The sequence below is a fragment of the Chinchilla lanigera genome, unplaced genomic scaffold (assembly GCF_000276665.1).
Source record: "Chinchilla lanigera isolate Chin_1 unplaced genomic scaffold, ChiLan1.0 scaffold00017, whole genome shotgun sequence".
NCBI lineage: Eukaryota > Metazoa > Chordata > Mammalia > Rodentia > Chinchillidae > Chinchilla > Chinchilla lanigera.
The window spans coordinates 4567020-4587715 of NW_004955418.1; the positions used below are offsets into that span (position 1 = coordinate 4567020).

Consider the following 20696-nt stretch of genomic DNA (forward strand, 5'->3'; position numbering starts at 1 on the left):
GTTCAATTACTGTACATGAGCAAATCTGGAAGTGTCAGTCACCTCCAAATGGTTTGATCTTTCACAAATGCCAGAGGAAATCTCTGAGTGACAGTGATTTTTCTTTGCCTGAGGAGTTGATGAGAATGGATTTGTATGATGCTGGAAGGTTCAGTACCAACTATTGGAGGCATTTATCCAATCAGGAATTCTTTTAAAAATGGCATTTTACTTCACCTGAAGCTTTCAAACCTTGAGTAAAAGTAAAGGGGTGGGGTTCCTGTGAAGCCTTTTATTCCTTTTCTGAAAAAATATAGATAATTTATTTTCTACGTTTTCTTCAATTTTACACACATGGCTCAGTAATAGTCAAAAGACAAGTACCTTTTCAGGGTGTCAAGTGACTACACAGATGAGGGAGGTAACATAAATTAGTGAAAGAGGCTAGGGAACGCCTAACCTATCTAAAAATTGCCTAACACCTGACTACATTCTGAAATTTATGTCTGGCATTCTAAGATTGTTTAGTATTTCAAGAAGAAGCCTTCACATGGAATGTACATTTTTAAAATTGGAAGTTTCTAAGATTTCCAATGTTGACAAGTAATTTTAAAAAATTATACACTATCAGACCTGTATTATATGGGGTTGAGGAATGATTCTTTGTTTTATATAATGAAAACATGGTAGAAAACATGTTGGAAATAAGTTTCCGTTTCCCTTTCCTATGTAGTGATTCACACATGTTTTTCCTCCAAACGTTTTTCTTATCCTTGTGTACTCTGCTAGAGAATGTGAAAGTTATTAGTCATAGGGGCTGGGGATTTAGCTCAGTGGCAAAGCGCCTGCCTGTCAAGTGCAAGGTCGTGAGTTCGGTTCCCGGTACCGGAGAAAAAACAAAAACAAAAACAAAAAAAAAAACGAAAGTTATTAGTCATAAAGTCTCCCACATCTCCACATTTTTTCATCCATGTGTACTCTACCCATGTGTGAAAAAAATCGTTTTACGGAAGACCAACTTGCCTTGATATAGGAGAAATAAATGTAACTCCCAACCTGCTAGATGTCAGATGCACAGAGTTTGCGTTCCCCAGTATTGAAGAATGAATTCCAAGGAACAGTGGAGGGTAAGAGTAGGAAAATTTTAATGGAGAGAGAGATAGCTCCCAAGAGACAAGAGAGGATCTGAAAGTTGGTTGCTACAGACCCCACTTCACAGAGGAAGTTTTATAGAGCAAAATCACGAGGTGAGTACAAAATCATGAGGTGGGTACAATGTGGGGAAAAAAACCTGTGATCAACCAATAAGATTACAAGTATAGCTGCTTAGGTGATACTGATCCAGTGGAAAGCAGGTCACATAACAAGTGTACATGGAAAAAAACAAGGACCTTCCTTGGAAGAGATGAATCAAGAGATCCTGGTCTCCCAGCTGGGTGACTGATATCTATCCAGACTTTGTTGGGTTAGGTAATACTAATTACAGCATACTGCTTATTCTTCAGGGAGGCATGTAGGCCTGGTCATTCCTTCTTTATCTTGAGCCCTGCTCTTCAATAGATTTGCCTCCAGCCAGAGTTATAATGCATTTTCATCCTCTGCACTGGCTCCTTCAAGGGCCTAGTGTTGTTTACTGACTGTAATATTTCTACCTAACGTAGCTGTCTTTAATAGTCCCATTTCTCTGTATCCTATTCATTACAAAATCTTGTTTTATCAACTAGTCATTGTCTTTATTCTAGCTCCCACAATTTTCTGAGTATGTCCAAGGTGCTATCATTTTTCATCCTAACGGATTCACACACTTGTTGTAATAGCACTTTTGCTATCGTAGTAGTGGTGATTTGGAAGGGAGAGAAAAAAAGACCCAAATCTATATATAAGTGGAGAAAGGGAGAAAAAGAGGCAGCAGAGGAGAGATGATTAGAATCTTTACTTCTATATCATTAAAGCAGTTTTTAAAACTCAGCAGCACAATCTTTCACAGTTTCCTTTCTATTTTTCTGATGCTTCCTGAAATATTAGCAAAGATTGTGCTTGTAGATCAGGATCTACATTCCTGCTAGCTATGAAATAGTAGGCACGTTACGGGACCTCTTGCACTTCAGTTTGCTCATTTTACTTAAAAGAGAAAATTTATGTAAATGTTGGTATCAACCAGCAGCTAATTAAGAAAACAAATCTAATCGTCTTACCAGAATTTAATGTAAGAAATCTGTTTAAAAGTTGTTAAGTGAGCTGAGAAAATAAAAAGGAAACAGAAATAACATAGAAACAGTCACTGCAGGAAAGCGCTACCACCCCCAGAGCCACGGAATAGAAAAGTCTGAGTTATTAGAACCCAGAGTCTGGAGTAAATGCTTCATCAGTGAACTCAGATCTGTGGTGGGGGGAGGTTCCCAGGGGCATATTCTGGGAGTGCAGAAAAAAAAATAGAACTGGAAAAACAATGTCTGTTCCTGAAACCACACTTCCAGAAAGAACAAAAACATGTACAGAGTCAAATTTCTTCTTCTTTCCCATCCCCTTTGCCTGTTCTTGTTTCCCGGTGTCACAAAGCAGAGGAAAGAGGGCTGTGTTTGAAGTTGACACTGCTTAAATAAGTGGAAGGAACGTGCTGCACAGTGCGAAGAATGCATTAGACTATGCGGTAATGAAAGGTACTTTAATTTTGCATTTTAGATCCTCTGTTTTGCTTTTTCTGCAAGCTTTCTCCAGACAAGAAAATTAGAAAAAGAATAATTTTTTAACTACATGTAAATGGCTACCTTTACATTAATTAAAAAAAAAACTGCATTAGAGTTTATTTCCATAATCTTTAATTTTTCCCTTAACTACTTAACACAAGCTCAACTGGATTTCTTTGATGCTGTGTAAGTTACATTTAGTAATAACTTTACTTCAAAATTCATGAAGGGTTCTAGGAATCTCAGGCTAGGTTGGACACTGATGGAATCTTTTAGTTATTCATTTCTTGATCAATTTATGGCTTTTCAGCCTTTGCTATTTATTTTTGTATTTTTTCTACTTTAAACCGCCAGGAAGAAAAAAAAAAACAAGAAAGATCCCCCAGGTCTACCTGCCCTCTGTGGCTCTTGTTTACTGTAAATGCCCTTGCCCACAAGAAGTGCTAGCCTATCTCAGCTCTACATCTTTTGGTATGTAAAGTTCTTTCCATGCCACTTTATCATCCATGTTTACTTTTAATTTGAAAGAATAAATCAAGGTTTTCTTACATTTATTTATAGTGGAATTTCTTAGTAACCAAGTCATTTTTCCCACACAAAATACTCCATGTAACTTTTACCTTCTGAGAATAAATTTCTCATAAGCTTTTTAGCTAATTTCACTATATATTGGAAATTGAAAGGCGTATGTTAGGGAAAGTGAAGAAATAAATGATAAATAGTGCATTGTGAGAAAGATAATAAAAATGAGCACATTTCCTTATTTTAATTTTAAAATAAAGACAAATCAAGTGATTCATGAATGTTTGTGGCACATACCAGAGACAAATTTAAGGATGAAAACACCCCAAACAAATACACTTACTCTAGCATTGGTTAGCGTCTATTTAGAAACAGAGGAAGAGAACTAATAGACAAAATTAACATGAACAGTTTTAGAAACTATCTTAATGTATTGTTTTGGTTGATACGTTGTGTTAACTTGAACTCTAGGAGTTACTTCAACTTTACTTTAACTAAGTAACTCAGCAGTTCTACATCCTGGGGTGTAAAGGTTATGCCCTTTTGCCCTAGGATGTTGTTCATTGTGTTAATTTGAGAAGTTTAAAAGTTTAACTAAGTAACTCAGCAGGGGTCAAGGGTCCTTACTTGGTACACATCCTCAGCTTGTTGAAGAGGAGCGCACGGAGATGGTGTGGGCATGGATGGATAGCGGGGTGCATACAATATAAGGGAGGAAAAGAGGCTCACTTTCCATCCTTTTGCTCTTGTTGCTTTTGCTGTCTTTTGCCACCTTGAACTGCTGTCCCTGTGTCGTACCACCCTACCTTGGAGCCAGCTGATTATGGACTGAAACCTCCACAGACTGTGAGATAAATAAACCTTTCCTTCCTTAATTCTGGGCATTGGGTACTTTGTCTCAACAATGAGAGAAAAGTAACTAAGACATGTACTGAAATCATAATTCAGGTGATCGATTCTTCTGTTCCTACCAACTACAACCTTCTCTGTAACTGTTGACTAGTTAGTTATTTTCTGAATATTTTTTGTCTTTCTTTAAAATTTATCATAAAAACCTATAATGCATCATCAATAAATTCTTGCACAGTATTGCCTGAAACCTATAAAACAGTGAATACAATTCTTTCCTTTCATATATCACCATAATTATACCCATGTTTGTATACCTTGTTCTATAGCAGAGGTTTTTTCTGACATTTGGGGATGGAGAGTTATTTGATACAGAGGCATTGTGTGTATTTTAAGCTATTAAGGCAGCATCTTTGGTCTCTGTGCACCGGATGCCAATAACAGCCCCACCCCCTGAAACCCTCTCCATACCCCGCCGCAGGTTGTGACAATTAAAAATACCCCAGGAGACAAATATGCTCCTAGTTGAGAACAATAGTTCTGTGGTTTCACTGAACTTCCAAATTTCAAAGTTAGCAGCCTGAGGGTTGCTTTTGGGTTGCTTTCATATTTTGTCCAACTGTTTACACACAAAGCTCTATCTGGGTTAGGCAGTGACTCTCAATTAAAATCACCATGGGTCTCATAACGCCTCTTCATTCCTCTCACTTTTCAATTTTCTGCAGTGGGAACACGAATCAGAGCATCTCTACTAGATGTACTTGTGATTAATTGATAACTCTCATCACCTCCCCTCAGAACTAAAAACAAAAGATAGGGACACATGAAAATCTGCGCTGCGATGCCTAGTGGTAAATTCAGACCACATTGCACTTCTCAAACTTAGGTTGCCCGCTGGAGACTTATCTGTTTGTAAGTTTTCTTGCACCAGTTCTAGCTATTTTCTAACATAGGATATATTTGGAGACTTACAGCAAAATGCATTTTAAATTATCATCGGAATAACAAAAATTCATATATGTGTATAGTTTTGCAAATTCTGTTGATGATTTGGTTACTTTTGGGCTACATGCATTTTTCATGGTGACATTATTTCAAGGGTAATTTGACTCTAATGTTATTCAAGTTCACTTTTTCCTCTGTCATTCTAGCTAAGGGACCTATTTACATAATACCTAGTGCTTTGTTATTTTTTATTACTGCCTCATTGGAAAACCAAAAATAAACAGAAAGAAATGTATTTCCAAAGCCTTTTTTAAGTTATAGGACTTTGTGGTATCCAACTTTTCAGTGAAATTTCCCCAGCTGATCTATTTTGAGAAAACTAAATCTTCTTTTCGAGTTAGTGAGTAAGATAGAGTTCGAACATCTCAGAATCACCAGTGGAACTTTTTGTATATAATGGGCAGACGATTGCAATCCAGTAATGCTTTGAATAGTGCCTCCAATCATGAATAAGTGGAAAATTTGAATAGACCAAAACATCTCTAGAACCAGTATTCTATTTGGCTTCCCAGTAAAGTTCCATAATAAAAAATACTGACTAAAAGACTCAAAAGGTAGCTTTTTCAGTTTATCCCAGAGAGATTGCAGAAATAGCTACAGAGAAGGATAGATTTAAAGGTGATGGTAGCCACACTCGTTGTCTCACTGGAAGTGGGCAGGGTTTGTGAGGAGACCTGGTTCAGCAACATCTGGACAGAAAAGGAGCCTGAGCATACGGAGAAATTGGCACATCATGGCGAGGGGCCAGGAGGTATTATTATGAGTAATCATTTTCAATGACACTTGAAATCATTGGGGTGCAATGGTAAGAAATAACAGATGACAGGTGTCTGTTATTAGAGCACTGGGCTCAAGTGGCCAGTGAGAATTAGATATAGCTCAGGATATATTATTAAGAAAGCACACTAGTCCATTCATGCTACAGTAAAGGTCAAGGAGTCAGAGGATTTAGGGAAGGTTTAAGGACCTGGCTGCCTATCTACAGCCTCCCCAGGCTCTTTCCCTCATACATCCAAATGTCATGTTCAGGAGAGTAAAGGAAGGGGAACCTGAAAGGCAAAATTTCCCAGAGAAAACAAATTAGTATTTAAAAGATCTCTTAAGACTGTGAAAACAAGAGGGAGGAAATCAGAAGAGAAAGGATAACAGAGGGGAATGGGACAGAGGATGTGATCAAAGTGTGTTATATGCATGTGACAGAAGGCCACAGTGAAACCTGTGATGCTGTGTACTTAATAAGCCTTAATTTTTAAAAATCTGATTTCCTAGATTTGTATAACTTTACTCCTAAGCTAACCAGCAGAGGGAGCCTCACGAGGGAAAAATCTGTGGTGTTACAAAACTTCAGAAACTAAATATCCATTTTATATTAACTATCAATTCCATATTATACTTGTTAGTTTCTTACTATCCTGTTTTGAAACTCTGTATTATTATTTTCATTTCTTTTTTAAATCTTTCTTTAAACAAAAAAGTAAAATGTTGAAATTAAATTTGTATCCTGGAATGTATACTAACATAACAGTTCAACACATACCAGCATAACCAATGGTATATACATTCACTTATTCACTCACAAAATATTTATTAACCGTTGATTTTCAGAAACGTTCTCACTTACTGAGGATATATTTATCAACCAATGAACATGACAAAGTGTAGAATTCTGGATATTAAAAAAAGATGATTTGGATATAAAACAGGCAGCAAATAAAAGTATGATATACTTGAATTGCAGGTAGATGTACGTGAGAAACAGTAAACTAGGATAAAGAAAGAGTGCTAAGGGCAAGTTTGTTTTAGATAGGGTCAGCAAAGATGATGTTTGTCAAGATTTCAGCAAAGATTGGACCAAGTAGAGTAAAAACCAAGTCATCTTGCTTTCTGGGAAAAGATCGTTCCAGGCAAGGTAGACCGCAATTAAAATCCCCATAGAATGATAATTTGTACTTTTTTCTAAATAGTTCTTTCCTTCTTTGTATATATAATAGTATTATATTTTCTGGGCCTATTGTGTGGTGGTCACATGGCTAATTCTGGTCAATGATTATGAAGTTCATTACTTCTGGGCTGAAGGATTGGTTTGTTGATTTGAAACTTTACAGGTTGTTTTATTCTCTTCAGAACAGTGATTAATGTTCAAGATAGTGATTTCTTTCTTGCTTTTGGTTCCTTTAATAAAAATGATGGATCTGAGAAGACAAAGAATTTCAGTCTTATGAGTTGCAGATTTTGGAGTTACATACTCCTGCAAAATAACCCAGCCTGACATGAAAGGCAGTGAATTTAGCATATTTACAAAGAAAAACAAAGTATTCTGCACAGCTGGAGGTGAGGCCCCAGAGGGATGGGATGGAGATCAAATTTGAGAGGTAAATTGGATTCTGATAATGTAAACATGCAAGGCATAGTTTCAGATTTGAATTTTTACTGGCAGTAGTGGGAAGTTATTATAAGGAGATGACAAAACAAACAAGCAAATAAACAACTTTAACCTATTCTACTGTAATGCTTTGAAAACTGTTTCAAAACAAACTTTTCTTTTAAGGTGATATTAATACAACATGGATTTAGTACATTTTGCCAACAACTTAGCACATTATAAAATCATGTTTTAGTTCTCTAGACATAAGAATGTAAGATTGATCAAACAATCAAAGAGAGTAACAAGTAAAAAAATTTTTTTAAATTTAAAAAATAAAACATTGGAAATGATGCAGAGCTTCACCATACAAGATGGTAGGAGTATGTAATACAGCAACCATTGTGAATTTCTATCATTTTGTTTCGAGGTCATGTATCATTTTTGTTGCTTTTGTGTTGTTTTGATTTTGTCATTGTTGTTTTGTCAGTTTTTTAATTTTTAAAGTAAAAAGATGGAAAAAAATCAAATTACAATTTTAGGAGGTGAAAAGATTTCAGTGTAAGCCCAATACCTTATAACATTAAAAGGATGAATCTAAGTAGTTTTTAATTTTAAGCATTTAGAAATGTATGAAACATATGCAACTAACTTGATGAAACTGAAACCAAGCAACAGAGCCCCTCAAAATTTATTCAAGGGTCTTAAATTTTGTTAGAGATAGATGGGTTATAACTAAGGATGCATATTTTTTATACTCCAGAAGGTTACTTTTTTGTCATTATTGTCTATTCAAACAAGAGAAAGCATTTTAACAGTGTAATATTATTCTAAGATGATCCAGTGATCTTTATGTCTTTCTTCTCAATTAGTAACGTGACAGTTTCCACATGTCAGTGGCCTGATTGCTTCACCCTCGGGGAGGAAGGTGAGAATGGAAACAGAGACACACGCTGACGCTCACGGTGCACGTGAGCAGTTGCGCCCCGGCTGCCACTCCCTTTGGAGCAGCCGCATCAATGACAAGGATAATAGATTTGATTGCATTCGGCAATAGCTTTCCTCCAACAACATTTTCAAAGGACAAGTTTGTTCAAGGTTGAATTCCCAATTATTTTCTGCTGTAAGAAAGAAGGCGAAACAAGGGCTCTGGCATCAAATATAATTAGCTCCTCTATTGACTTATTTTTAATGTGAAAATCATATTTGCTTTTTGGTGAAATGGACAAATTCCACTCTATTTCACTTATAAACTAATACCTTCAAATCTGTGTAGATTTGCTTGGCGATTTATCTGCATATGTGAAATCAGAGTACTATTGAGATGAACACAAGATGTAGTAGACATCATATTTTGAAAATATTATGCTAACATACATGGCATATTTTATCCTTTCCCCCATAAGTCATTTTCCTGCATTATCATATAAATATCATAATATTCAAAGAGAAGGTAATGTACCCGTGTTCATGATGGCATTATTCACAATATTCAAAAAAGTCAAAGTAACTCGAGTCTATTGATAGATAAACAAATAAACAATGTGGTGATACATACTATGAAATATTATTCAGCATTAAAAATGAAAGAAATTTTGATACATGTTACAAAATGGATGAACATTGAGGACTTTGTTTCCAGTAAAATAATGTAGTAACCAAAACAGGCAAATACTGTATGATTCCATTTATCTGAGAATGACAGTTGCCAGAGAGAGGGCTGGTGACGAGAGAGGCTAGGACATTGGTTAATGGGTTAGTTTTCTAAGATGAAAGCTTCTGCAAATTGTTTGGCCAACAGTGTGAATACACATAACATATTGACCTGTAGCCTTAAAAATGGCTAGTTAAAATGCTAAATTTATGCTATGTGTATTCTACCACAATTCAAAACAAATAAGTAAAAATAGGTTTAATTAAGAGAAAAGATATGTGAATGTCTCATTTTTGATCTCTAGTTTTCAAGGATGATTATTTTCTGCCTAGGTTTATTTTTAGAGAAAGGGGGAAGAAAAAGAGGGCATGCCCATTATTTGTAGAAAAAATGAAAGCAGTAGACACGATGAGACATTATACACAACATTGAACCTCTAGTAAATTTTGGACGTTAAGAAAGAGGAACATCGGTGTGTATTTTTGTCTTTGCTCTGGAAACATCATGACATAAAAATCCTGGGAAGAAACGGGAAAAGCTGAGAGCAACAGGGAAGCTGGACATGAGCTCTCTTTCTGGCAGTCCTGAGGGGAATGGCTGAGAGGAAAATGCAGCCTCCTTTTCCCTGCCCACTTCGTAGCTTTTGCGGAGGGTCAGAGCCACTTCTCTTCCCCCTTCCTTGTAAGATGGCTGCAGAGAGAGAACTTCCTGTATGCTGAGGGCATTTGAGGAAGGATCCCAACATAATGTCCTAAGAAACAGAATAAGTTCCTTTCTTGAAGAGGCAGAATAAAAGAAAGGACATGGAATTTGAAACCTGTCTGCCTGAGATTTCATTGTTCTACCTTTTGGCTATGCAAATTTAAATAAGCTGATTCACTTCCTTGTACTTCAGTTTTACTGCTTGAAATGCGGTAATAATCAAACTTGGCCAGGTTGGGAGTGTACCTCACTGGTGGTATATGCACTTAGTGTGCAGGAGGTCTGAATTCAATTCCCTGCACCAAAAAGTAAAACATGAAATAAATTACCTGTCTTTGTAGCTTGAGGATGAGTGAGTTTGTACATACGAAAATGTTAGTGCAATTCCTGACACATAGCCCTCAAGAAATGTCAGTCATTACCTTTTTATTATTATTGAAAGAAAATCTGAGATTGATCAAATATGTATTTCTCATTATTGCCTGAAGAAACTAACTGACTAAACTTCAAATGGAAAACCTAAAGCTTCTGCCTTTTGTCTCTCAGCTGAGTGTATGTTAGAGAAAAACAGCAGCTTAGTTATTGGAGATAAAAGATAAATCTATTGGGTTTCTTGCATACTGAGTATAGTGTTGGCAAATTTCTGATCCTATTTCCTGTGGGATCTTCTAGTATTCCCAAATCGTGTGCCTGTTCGTAACATGAGTGAGATTCTGAGATAAAAATGCAATTACAGGCCTATTTTACATACGCATAGATATTCAAATGATACAAGTCAAATTCATAGACTGTATTCTATTCATTTCCTGTGGAAAACATACTCTCCCAATGATCAGAAAGATCAGACTAAAATTTAGACTTAGCTTGGGTTCCACACTGTAACCTGGTGAAGCAGGAAAGCCGGCTATGTTACTAGTCTCTGGCCCACTCCTTCTGGTCCTACCAGGTGTTTGATGTGAAGTGCAGTGCACGTGTATTTTGTCAGCCCAACCTACATGACTGAACTGCATATAGATCCCTGGAAGGGGAGACAGTCACTGCCCACCCTTCAGGCCAAGAAGTGCTACATCAGCAACATGGGCCATTTTTCTAGGACTCTGAAGTAGAGTACAATTGGGGGAAGCAGAGGAGGCTTTAAATGGCCGAGTCACTTTAGCCCAGTAAAATTCTTTCCCAGTAAAGACAGCCTTGGTCAGAGAACTGAAGCGGAAATCACTAACATGTGGAACTAAAGTTGTAGGTCTTCCTGCCTGTGTATACAAGCAATGCCCCAGAAAATGATTCCAAATCCCTCAATTACAATGAGAGAGCAGAGTCATCCAAAGTTAGAGTCCATCCCAACCCTGAAAGAGAAAGAATGTATATCAAAGGCTTAAAGATACTGAACAGATGGAGGAGTGGGAGCGAGATAGAAAATTATCTCAAGGAGGTTTTCTGAAATCAGGCATTTTGAAAAGAATAAATCTTATCCAGAGAGGGCAACCTAGCTCCAACAACTTCAATCCAGGCTGTGAATGTAGTGACAAGGAACGTACTATTTTCTGTTGGTTCTAAGTACATTTATCTTTCATTATAACATCTTAAAAGGGGGATGCTACCTCTAATTGACAGTATTTAACAATTGCTGTCAGCCAAGTGACAGTTGTGACATGATGTTAGTGCCCGTGCATGCATGAATTTGATTGTAGCTCTTCACAACTGACCTCATGTCACATGAGTTATGCGCCTTCTTGGTTCTTAAGTCAAACATTTATTTAAAGTGTCTTCTATGATTTGGCATTGAAACAAGTTAGATGGAAAGAGTAGGAGATAAACTGGATATTAGTAAAATAAATATTCATTATTTGAAAAATGCTGCAACTTCATATTTGTTTATAAAGTATCAGCAAAATAAATTCTGGAATATAAAATGAAGACATTCAGAAACAGATGAAGACATGTAACATTTCACCATTAGAATAATGTTACATCATACCATCCCACATCTCCATGGTGTAAAACAACTCATTTATTCGTAGACAGGTACCTTCAGGTTCAGCTAGTGAAGGTGGACACTAGCCAGGCAATATGGCTTCTCTAGGTATTATGTCTGTTCGACGTGGCTGTCTTCTTCTACCTGGAACCTACTGATTAGCTTGGGCATATTGATCTTTTCAGTGTGGCTGAATACATAAAAGTGACTGAAAGCATTCACGTCTCTTATGATCCTCCTTTATAAGTAACACACTCTTAATTGCAGCTCAGTTTGGTGGACAAAAGGAGTTACATAATATATTAGTCCATGTACAATCAGAGAAGTAGAAAAAGTAGTAGATACATGTTAAGACATTTATTACAAGTTTCGGCTCATACAATGACAGGGTATGACTAGGCATCTCTGAAATCCACAGGACAATCGGAAATCCCACGAGCAGATTGGAACTCAGATACAGGCTGAAACTGAAATCCCGAGGCAGAAATTCTTCTCTGATGTTATGGCTTTCAAACTGAGTGAATCAGAATTACCAGAATCATGTAGGATAACCTTGCTTACTTTGAGTCAACAAACTATGAACTTTTATCACTTCTACAAACATAGTAACATCTAGATTAGACTTTTCTTGGGTAACTGAGAATAGAAGTCAATGGAATCTTTCATGGAATAAAGCCAGGGCTGGAAAAATATTCCCTACTCTTTTGCTGAGTGAAATTAGAAAGTTATATTAGAAAGGACTTGAATATATTAGACAGAGGTGCTGGTATCGATGCAATCCACCACAGAGAAATGCACTAAGAGGCTGCCTGCCACACGGCAAGACATGCAGCTAGAGACAAGAAAAGCTGACGAATCCTTCAGAGTAGAAAAAAATTTAAATCCATAAAAGGTTGTTGTGAATGGATAATAAATCATGTGGATCTATGACCAAAGCATGTTTTTTAGTGCATTGAGTGGGGGATTGTGTTTTGGTTTTTCTTTGTTTTAGTGACAGCAAATAGTGCCCCTTACAAGTGCAGATATCTTAGACTTTACAGATTATTACACTGGCAACAGCTGTGCTTTATAGGAAAGTATTTGACTCTTAAAGACAAACCAGCTAGTAATGTAGAAAACAAGACCAACTTCAGAGGTCACAGGAATCAGGGGCCGAGAAGGGTGTGATGTCCACGGGGTTTGTCCTGGCATTGTTGCAAGGAAACTTGACTAGGAGTAGAGAGAGGATGGGGTAAGGAAGATAGGAGAGGATTTAGACTGGGTTTTGACACTTGGTTCCTGCTTGGTTTCAGCAGGCGCAGCTCCTCAGCCCACAGCTTTCCCCCATGTAACTGTCCCCATATGAAGAAGGGTATCTTGACCACATGATGAGTGGGAAGGATGCCAGTAAGAACTCAGACTCCTTGGGACAAAGATCAGCAATTTAATGGCAGAACTTTAGAATATCACGCAGTCCCTAGTTCAATTTGCTTAAACAGGGCAAACAAGAGGAGTAAATAGATAAACGGATACAGAAAAAAACTTCTACCTTTTAAGACTGGGATCTAGATTACAAAGGGAAACTTAGGTTACAAATACGATTATTTGTGATGGTCTAGATTTTTACTAAAAGAAAAGTATAAGAGAAATAGTTTGAAAGTTAGGCAATAACTGTTTTTTATTCTTGTTGAAAATGTCAGCTTCTTGGCAATAATTCCATCATTACATATCCAGGCAATGGGGATGGGGTGAAGCTGCAGCTCAGAAAGAAGTTTGTGAAGTAGTGTAGGCTACATAAACATCTTGTTATGGTTTAGATCTAACATGTCTCTCTGAAAGCCCAGCTGCTCAGAGGATGGGCTTTGGGGAGGCGATTAGGATCATGAGAGTTCTAAGTACATCGATTAATTAACTCATTGGTGAGAACATAGTGTGATGCCATTGCCGGGAGATAATGGAACCAGGACGTGGTGACGATTGAGGGTCTCTCTCTCTGTCTCTGTGTGTGTCTGTCTCTGACTCTGTCTCTCTCTTTGTCTCTGTCTTTGTCTCTCTCTGTGTGTGTCTGTCTTTGGCTCTCTGTCTCTATCTCTGTCTGTCTCTTTCTGTCTGTCTGTCTCTCTATCTCCTGACTGCCAAGATATGAACAGCTTTGTTCCACCATTTCCTCTGCCATGATGTTCTGCCTCACCTCAGCCCTCTGCAATGCAGCCAGCTGACTGTGAACTAAAACCTCTGAAACCATGGGGCAAGATAACTCTTTCCTTCTTGAAGCTGTTTTTCTCAATGTTTGGTCACAGGGCCAAAACGATGATGAACACACATCGAAGTAGAAATTAACCCCTCATGTCCTTTGTGAAATGTGGGAAGCAAAATAAGAGCAGACCAGGACAGAGAGGACAACCTTGAGTTACGGCCCCTGTAACGGGAGTGTGGCGGTGGTGCAGGTGTGTGAACAAACATTTCAAAAGAAACATTGTGAGAAATGGGACTGATTAGCAGTATAGTTTTTCAGATATATTTGAGGGAGGCTGCAGAGCCCATGTGCAGACTGGAGAGGCAACAAAACACAAGAGAACAAGTTTTTCATTGTGTAGAATAAGGTTGCAGGTGCAAACAAAGCTGAATGTACTGAAACAATGCAAGCATCAAGATAATATAAAATTATATTTGAATATAGTAATATAAGTAACTTGTATTAATGCATCAAATATTAAATAACCACAAGTCTGGTAATTATAAGTTTAGATAATTATCAAAATATCTTTAAAACTATAAAATCATATGAAAGTATTTGATTTCCATTAGCAGAAATATTATCATATTTCTTGACTCTACTGTAATTTATATTAAAATCTAAAATGAAATCAGAAGCTGCTGAAAATAGGATGCCGTATTTGCATCCAGACTCACCAATAGCTTTGCTTCATTCGTAAATACCAGGGGTATTTGTGAGTCCTGGTCAAGAATCCCTGCACTAGGGATAGCCCAGCTCTGAGTGTATCTAGCACTACACTTGACACAGTATGGGGAGACATTAAAATAATTAGGCAAATGTCCCAACTCGCTATGGAAAGGCAAAGTAGTGAAGAGGTCCTTCCTGAAAGTGTGTCTTCCTGAAAGTGACACACTTTTTTAATCTAGGAAGATAGTTTAGATCTAAAGCCTGTAGAATTAGGGGCACTTGATAAGAATAATTGAAGAGATAGAACTGTGGGTACTAGTAGCCAAAAATCTAGACATAAAGTCACATTAGAGTGTGCACCAATCCCTCCACCATACTACAGACACTTAGAAAAGTGGAGAGAACATCTTGGGGATCTGGACTCCATTTTTCCAGTTCTACCACAAGTCTACTATACTTATACCCAGCCACTATCTTAACAGGATGGTAGAAAAGAAAAACAAATGACTCTATGTTTGTATAAAGCCATTCAAAAGAGACAAGATAAAAATGGAAAATACTGATGCTATGAAATTTAAATACAAGTTTAAATTGAATTTAAATTTAAATACAAATTTAAACTGTATTTCCTTTTGCTGATTGTTCATTCATTTTTTTTCCCCAATTGCTCAGAGGGAGTGACATTATTGAAAAAGATATGAAGTATTATAGGAAATATATAAACTACATTTCCTTTGAATATGTGAGCATAACATGGGTAAATTTTCCTCTCGGTTCAGAGTGGCTCTGTATCACCCTTCTCCACATACTCATTCACACTGATGAAAACTCTATAGGTTCTTTTAATAACCATTCCATTCCTCCTTGAAAAGTTTTGTATTTCTTAGAACTGTAACAATAAATGTCCACAAATTCTCTCTAGATTCTGGAAGTCAAAACTTTGAACTTAAGATGTTGAGTGGCTACTCCGCCTCCAGAGTCTCTAGAGAAGGACTCCTGGTAGCTCTTTTCTGAGCATATTCTGACCCTATGGCAACATAACTCCAACATGACCCTCCATCTTTTTTTTTTTTTTTTTCTCTTTTTGAGACAGGGTCTCGCTATGCAGTTCAGGTTGGCCTTGAGCTCACTGTGTAGCCCAGGCTGGTCTCAACCATCATCAACTCACAACCATCATCCTGCCTCAGCCTCCCAAGTGCTAGGATTACAGGCATGCACCACCATGCCCGGTTGACCCTGCATCATCACTCAGCTTTCTTCTCTTCTCCTTGTGACTCTGCATTTTACTTATGAAAACAGCCGTCATTAACTTTGGGCCCAAGGAGACTAAAGAGATAGTGTCACAGGATAAGTAACTTGTGAACAGGCAGAAGTATGAAGAAGAGAAAGAAAAATTTATAAGCCCTTTAATGCATAGTTTCTAGGTATTTTATAGTTACATTTTCAGATTCTTTATTTCTTATAGTGGCTTTGGAAATTTTATTCCATTAAAAATTTATTCATCTTGTCTAAATTTTTGAGGGTGTTATCATAAAAATCCTGAAAGTATTCTTTTATCTTTAGGGTCTTGATTTAATAAAGAATAACCTCTACAAGAATTAAAGGGTACAGTTTAATGAGCATTGTCAGGTGTATATATAAGTATGCCAGACCCTGATCAATATACAAAACAAGTCAGGCATGGCAGCTTATGCCTGTAACCCCTGCACTTGGAAGGCTGAGACAGGTGGACAGTGAGTTTGAGGCCAGCTTGGGCAATACAGAGAGAAGCTGTCTCAAAAAATCAAAACAAAACAAAAATGATATGGCACGTTTCCAACACTCTTCTCTGTCCCTTCCTAGGGAATCTCCTTACAAAGAGTAGACACTGTTCTAATTTGTTTAACTAGAAATCAATTTTGCCTACAGTAAGGCTTCATATGAACAGATTCATGTGCAATGTGCTCGTTTGGTTCTGGCTTCTTTCATTCTGTAGTGTTGGTGAGAGTCGACCATACTGTTTGTGCACCGAAGTTCCTTCCTTTCTGTTGTTGCCGTTTATCCCATTGCACAATGACACCAAAATTCATTCATTGCCCTATTGGCGATGGCATCCGCTTTTGGAATAAGTGTCCTGACACAAGTTTTTGGTGAACAGATATTTTCATTTTGCTAGGTAGATTTCTAGAAATAAAATTTCTACATTGTAGATGGACCAAAGCTGAAGTATAAAAAAAAACTCACATATTTTCCATAGTTGGTTTCGCACTTTGCAGCTCTCCCAGAAATGCATGCATGTTCTAGATCATACCTGTACCTATTTACTTCATGTCTTCCACAGTATTTGGTCAGACCTTTCTCCGTCTCCGGGCTTGCAGCAATTCTGATGAGTGGTCAGCTACATCATTGCTATGGCAGCTCTCTTTCCTACTCACCCCTCCACACTCCCTCCATCTCTTGATCCCCTTCTGTCTTGGTTACTTTTTCCTCGGTGCTGGGACAAAATACCTGATGCCCAAATTTAAGGAAGGAAAGGTTTATTTCTCTTACAGTTTGTGGAAGTTTCAGTGAGTACTTGGCAAATTATAAGGCAGAGTGACACATAGCAGAGAGCTGCAGCTCAGGATGAGAGCACACAGCTGAGCTGCGCACACACCAGGGCAGAATGGGGGAGGAATCTCCCCAAGGAGCTTCCTCCTCTCCCTTACATATGCAAACTATCCACCCCAGGGCAGGTGTAGCTCTCACACCCACAATCATTCAACTCTAATAGCCTGCCCCATGCCCGGATGAGGCATTGGGGGGACACACAGACATAAACCATAACACCTTCCCACTTGAAAATGATCAAAAAAAGAATTGAGATGTGTTATGTACATGTACCAACTCCCCCAGGAATGTAGACATCATGTATTACAGACATGTACTGATAAAAAGTAAAAACTGAAAAGAATATTGTATTAAATCACTAAAAATAATTATTCCAGTTGTTCCTTTGTACATAGTATTTCTTTTATAACCATCTGGCTGCTTTTAACATCTTTCTAGTTGTCTTTAGTCTTCAGCAACTTGACTGTGATGATACAGATTGTTCTTATTGTTATCATTATTCTTTTGCAGACTCTTTATGCTTTTAGATCCATGTGTTGATATTTATGTTAGTTTCATGTTTCTGGGACAAAATGCCTAACACTTGCAGTTTAAAGTAGGAGAGGTTTATTTTGCTCAGTCTCCTGTGGGTTCAGCCCAACATCAGCTGGCTCAAGGGCAGAAATAGCATGGTAGAAAGGCATGGTGGAAGAGAGCTGCTAACCCCATGATAGTTAACAAGAGAGCAGGAAGAAGCAAAGGACAGAAATACACCTTCCCAGATCACACCTCTAGCGATCCCCCTCCAACCAGGACGCATCTCCTCACAGCACATCTCTCAATGGTTCAGTCCCCTGAGAAGTACAGCACCCCACGACCCAATCACTTTGCGGGGGTGCAGCTCTGAATACACCAGGATTTGGGGGAGCATTTTAGATCTAAGTCATAATAATATTTCATCAAAAATTTTAAATTGCTCATTATTTAACATGTTTTGCAACTCTTTCATTCTTTCTTCCCCTCACAAGCTTCCAAACACCAACAGACTAGGCTAGTAATTCTCCAAAATTATAGGCAGTCTTTAGTTTTTCTACCTGTTCTCACTGTGCCCTTCAGGTGAATATTCCATCGATCCATCTTTAAGTTCACTGAATTTTTCTTCTATAATTTGCCATAGGATCCATTCAATAAATTTTTATTTTTAAGTGTAATTTAAAATTTCAGAACTTTACATTCTTTTTAGATTTTAGGACCTGTAATTTTTTCTCAAAGTACTTCACCTCTTCGTTCATCTTACCCATCTTTTCCCATAAATTACTTAACATATATTTATAGTTATGCTTAATTCTGGATCTGCTAAGCTTAATATGTGGTTATTTCTCATTTCATATGCATTGACTTCTTTTTTTCTTGCTAATGGGACTTTTTTTCCTGGTTTTTCCAATTCTTCTAATATTTTCTTACATTCTAGAAAATTTCTGTGAAATAATAGTGCAAAATCTTTCATTTGATTTTCTACCTTGCCAGAGAGCACAAACCCTACCCTGTGTGATAGTGAAGGTGAAGGTGCGGGTGTTCATTATTCTCACCACCTAGTTGAACTTGTGCTTCATCACAGTATCAAGTCCATTATTTGCTCTACTCTGATCTTCCTGTATCTACATTTGAGATAACTTAGGCTGAACTTTAAGATATTTTGAGTTTACTCTTTTATTCAATATTTTCTTGGTTTTGAAATCTTAGCAACACAAGGATATATGTTTTTTTTTCTTTTTTCCTGTGGATTACCTACTCTTGCATGACTAATTTCTTGATAATATCCACATAGAGAACCTTACTTGACTGAGGAAATTATTTTCTTTGGACGCTTACAGATTCAAACATCCCCTGCCATCTCTTTGCTGTCTAAGTCTATCTTGATTCTTCTGGATCCTTCAGGGTCTCCCAGCTTCAGCAGGCCTGCAGCTCCTCCACCCCAAGTCCAGACCAGTCTCCACCCACAGCAGACAAGTGGCTCAGGAGGCTTCTCACCGGCTACGTACTTGTTTTCTTCTAGAACTCAAAGGCTGCCTTGGATTCATTGTTCTTCACCAGCCACTGGGAAATTCTGTTTGTTTTATTCATCATTGTAGTATGGTATTTACCCTGGTCCAGAAAAAAATTCTTATTGTTCAAGTAAACTGGAAGTGAGAACCAGGCTAAATATTTCATTTTGAATTTAAATTTATATTCATAGTTTTATATTATTTTTCAGAATATTCTCCAAAATTGAGGAGGTTGTATTGGAATCACATACAAGAGGTGATAAAAGATATAATAAATTTCCAAGTTTAAAAAAAAATTATTACAATGAAAGACACATTAGCATTAAATACCCACAAAAGACTCCCCCTTGCTTTCAGCACATTTGCACCCTTGTTCTTGCCACTCTTTTTTTTCTTTTCTTTTCTTTTTTCTCTTTTCCTTTCTCTTTTTCTTTTCTTGTTTTTCTTTTCTTTTCTTTCTTTTCTTCTCTGTTTTTATTGTCTTTTTGAGACAGAGCTCCATGATGCAGTTCAGGTTGGCCTTGAACTCACTTCGTAGCCCAGGCTTGCCTGGAACTTGCAGTGATCCTCCTGCCTCAGCATCCTGAGTACTGGGATGACAGGTGTGCGTCACCATGCCCAGCCTTCTTGCCACTTTCTGAAGCAGTTCTGGAAGTCTTCTTTCAAGAGTGTCTTTACAAAGTATGATAAAATCTGTGATGAATGCTGCTGTCACTACCCATCCAAAAGAAAGGAAGGTTTATAAAAGTATCGCATGTGTCCTTTCCATTTTATTCACTGGATATGGCATCATGCAACTTTTGACTGTTCCTTAAAGTCAAAATGGGCATGAAAGTTAAATGTTTTCAACTGATTCAAGACATCAAGGCATCTATGATGGTGCAATTGATGATATAGCAGCTTGACTTCTGGAACTGCTTCAGACAGTGGCAAGAATGACAAGTAACGTGTGTTTGAAGAAAAGGGAGTCTTGAGAGGTGTTGATTGCCATGTGTCTTTTACTGTAGTTAAATGCAAAGATTCACCATACTTTTTGCTCACACCTTGTACCTAGATCTCTCCTTAAAGAATTAAAATCCATGCAGCATTTTTTAAATCAAGGAGAAAGATGGACATTGAAAAGCCCTACATGAAATCTACATTAAACTTATTGACTTATTCCTCTACCACCTCTATCTCTGTGTTTATTTAAGAAGCTGAAATAGAGAGGAGGATAAGGAATCATAGCAGCAGAGCACCTTCAGGAACCAAGGAAGAAGAGATGTCAGAGGCAAAGAATTTGAATGAACACTAGAGAAAGAAAAAGTATATGAAGGTGTATTTACACTTGAAAATCTAAGGTAAGCCTCTAGCAAATTTAGATGTTAAAATTAAATCCATCTATAAAACTTGCTGTTTCTTTTTTTTTTTAATAAAAGGAGGAAAATATTAACAGACAGACAACATTTTACAAAACAGCAAAGGAAC

General features: G+C 37.4%; 1 long non-coding RNA gene across 1 annotated transcript in view; it reads left to right on the forward strand.

The window, feature by feature from the left end:
- The first annotated feature begins 1263 nt into the window (after nt 1–1263).
- LOC106148258 overlaps nt 1264–20696 on the forward strand; it is a 25152-nt gene continuing 5719 nt past the window's right edge. Inside the window, exons 1-2 of the long non-coding RNA XR_001233537.1 lie at nt 1264–2639; nt 20423–20569. This is a non-coding gene — a long non-coding RNA (uncharacterized LOC106148258). The remainder of the gene's footprint in view (nt 2640–20422; nt 20570–20696) is intronic.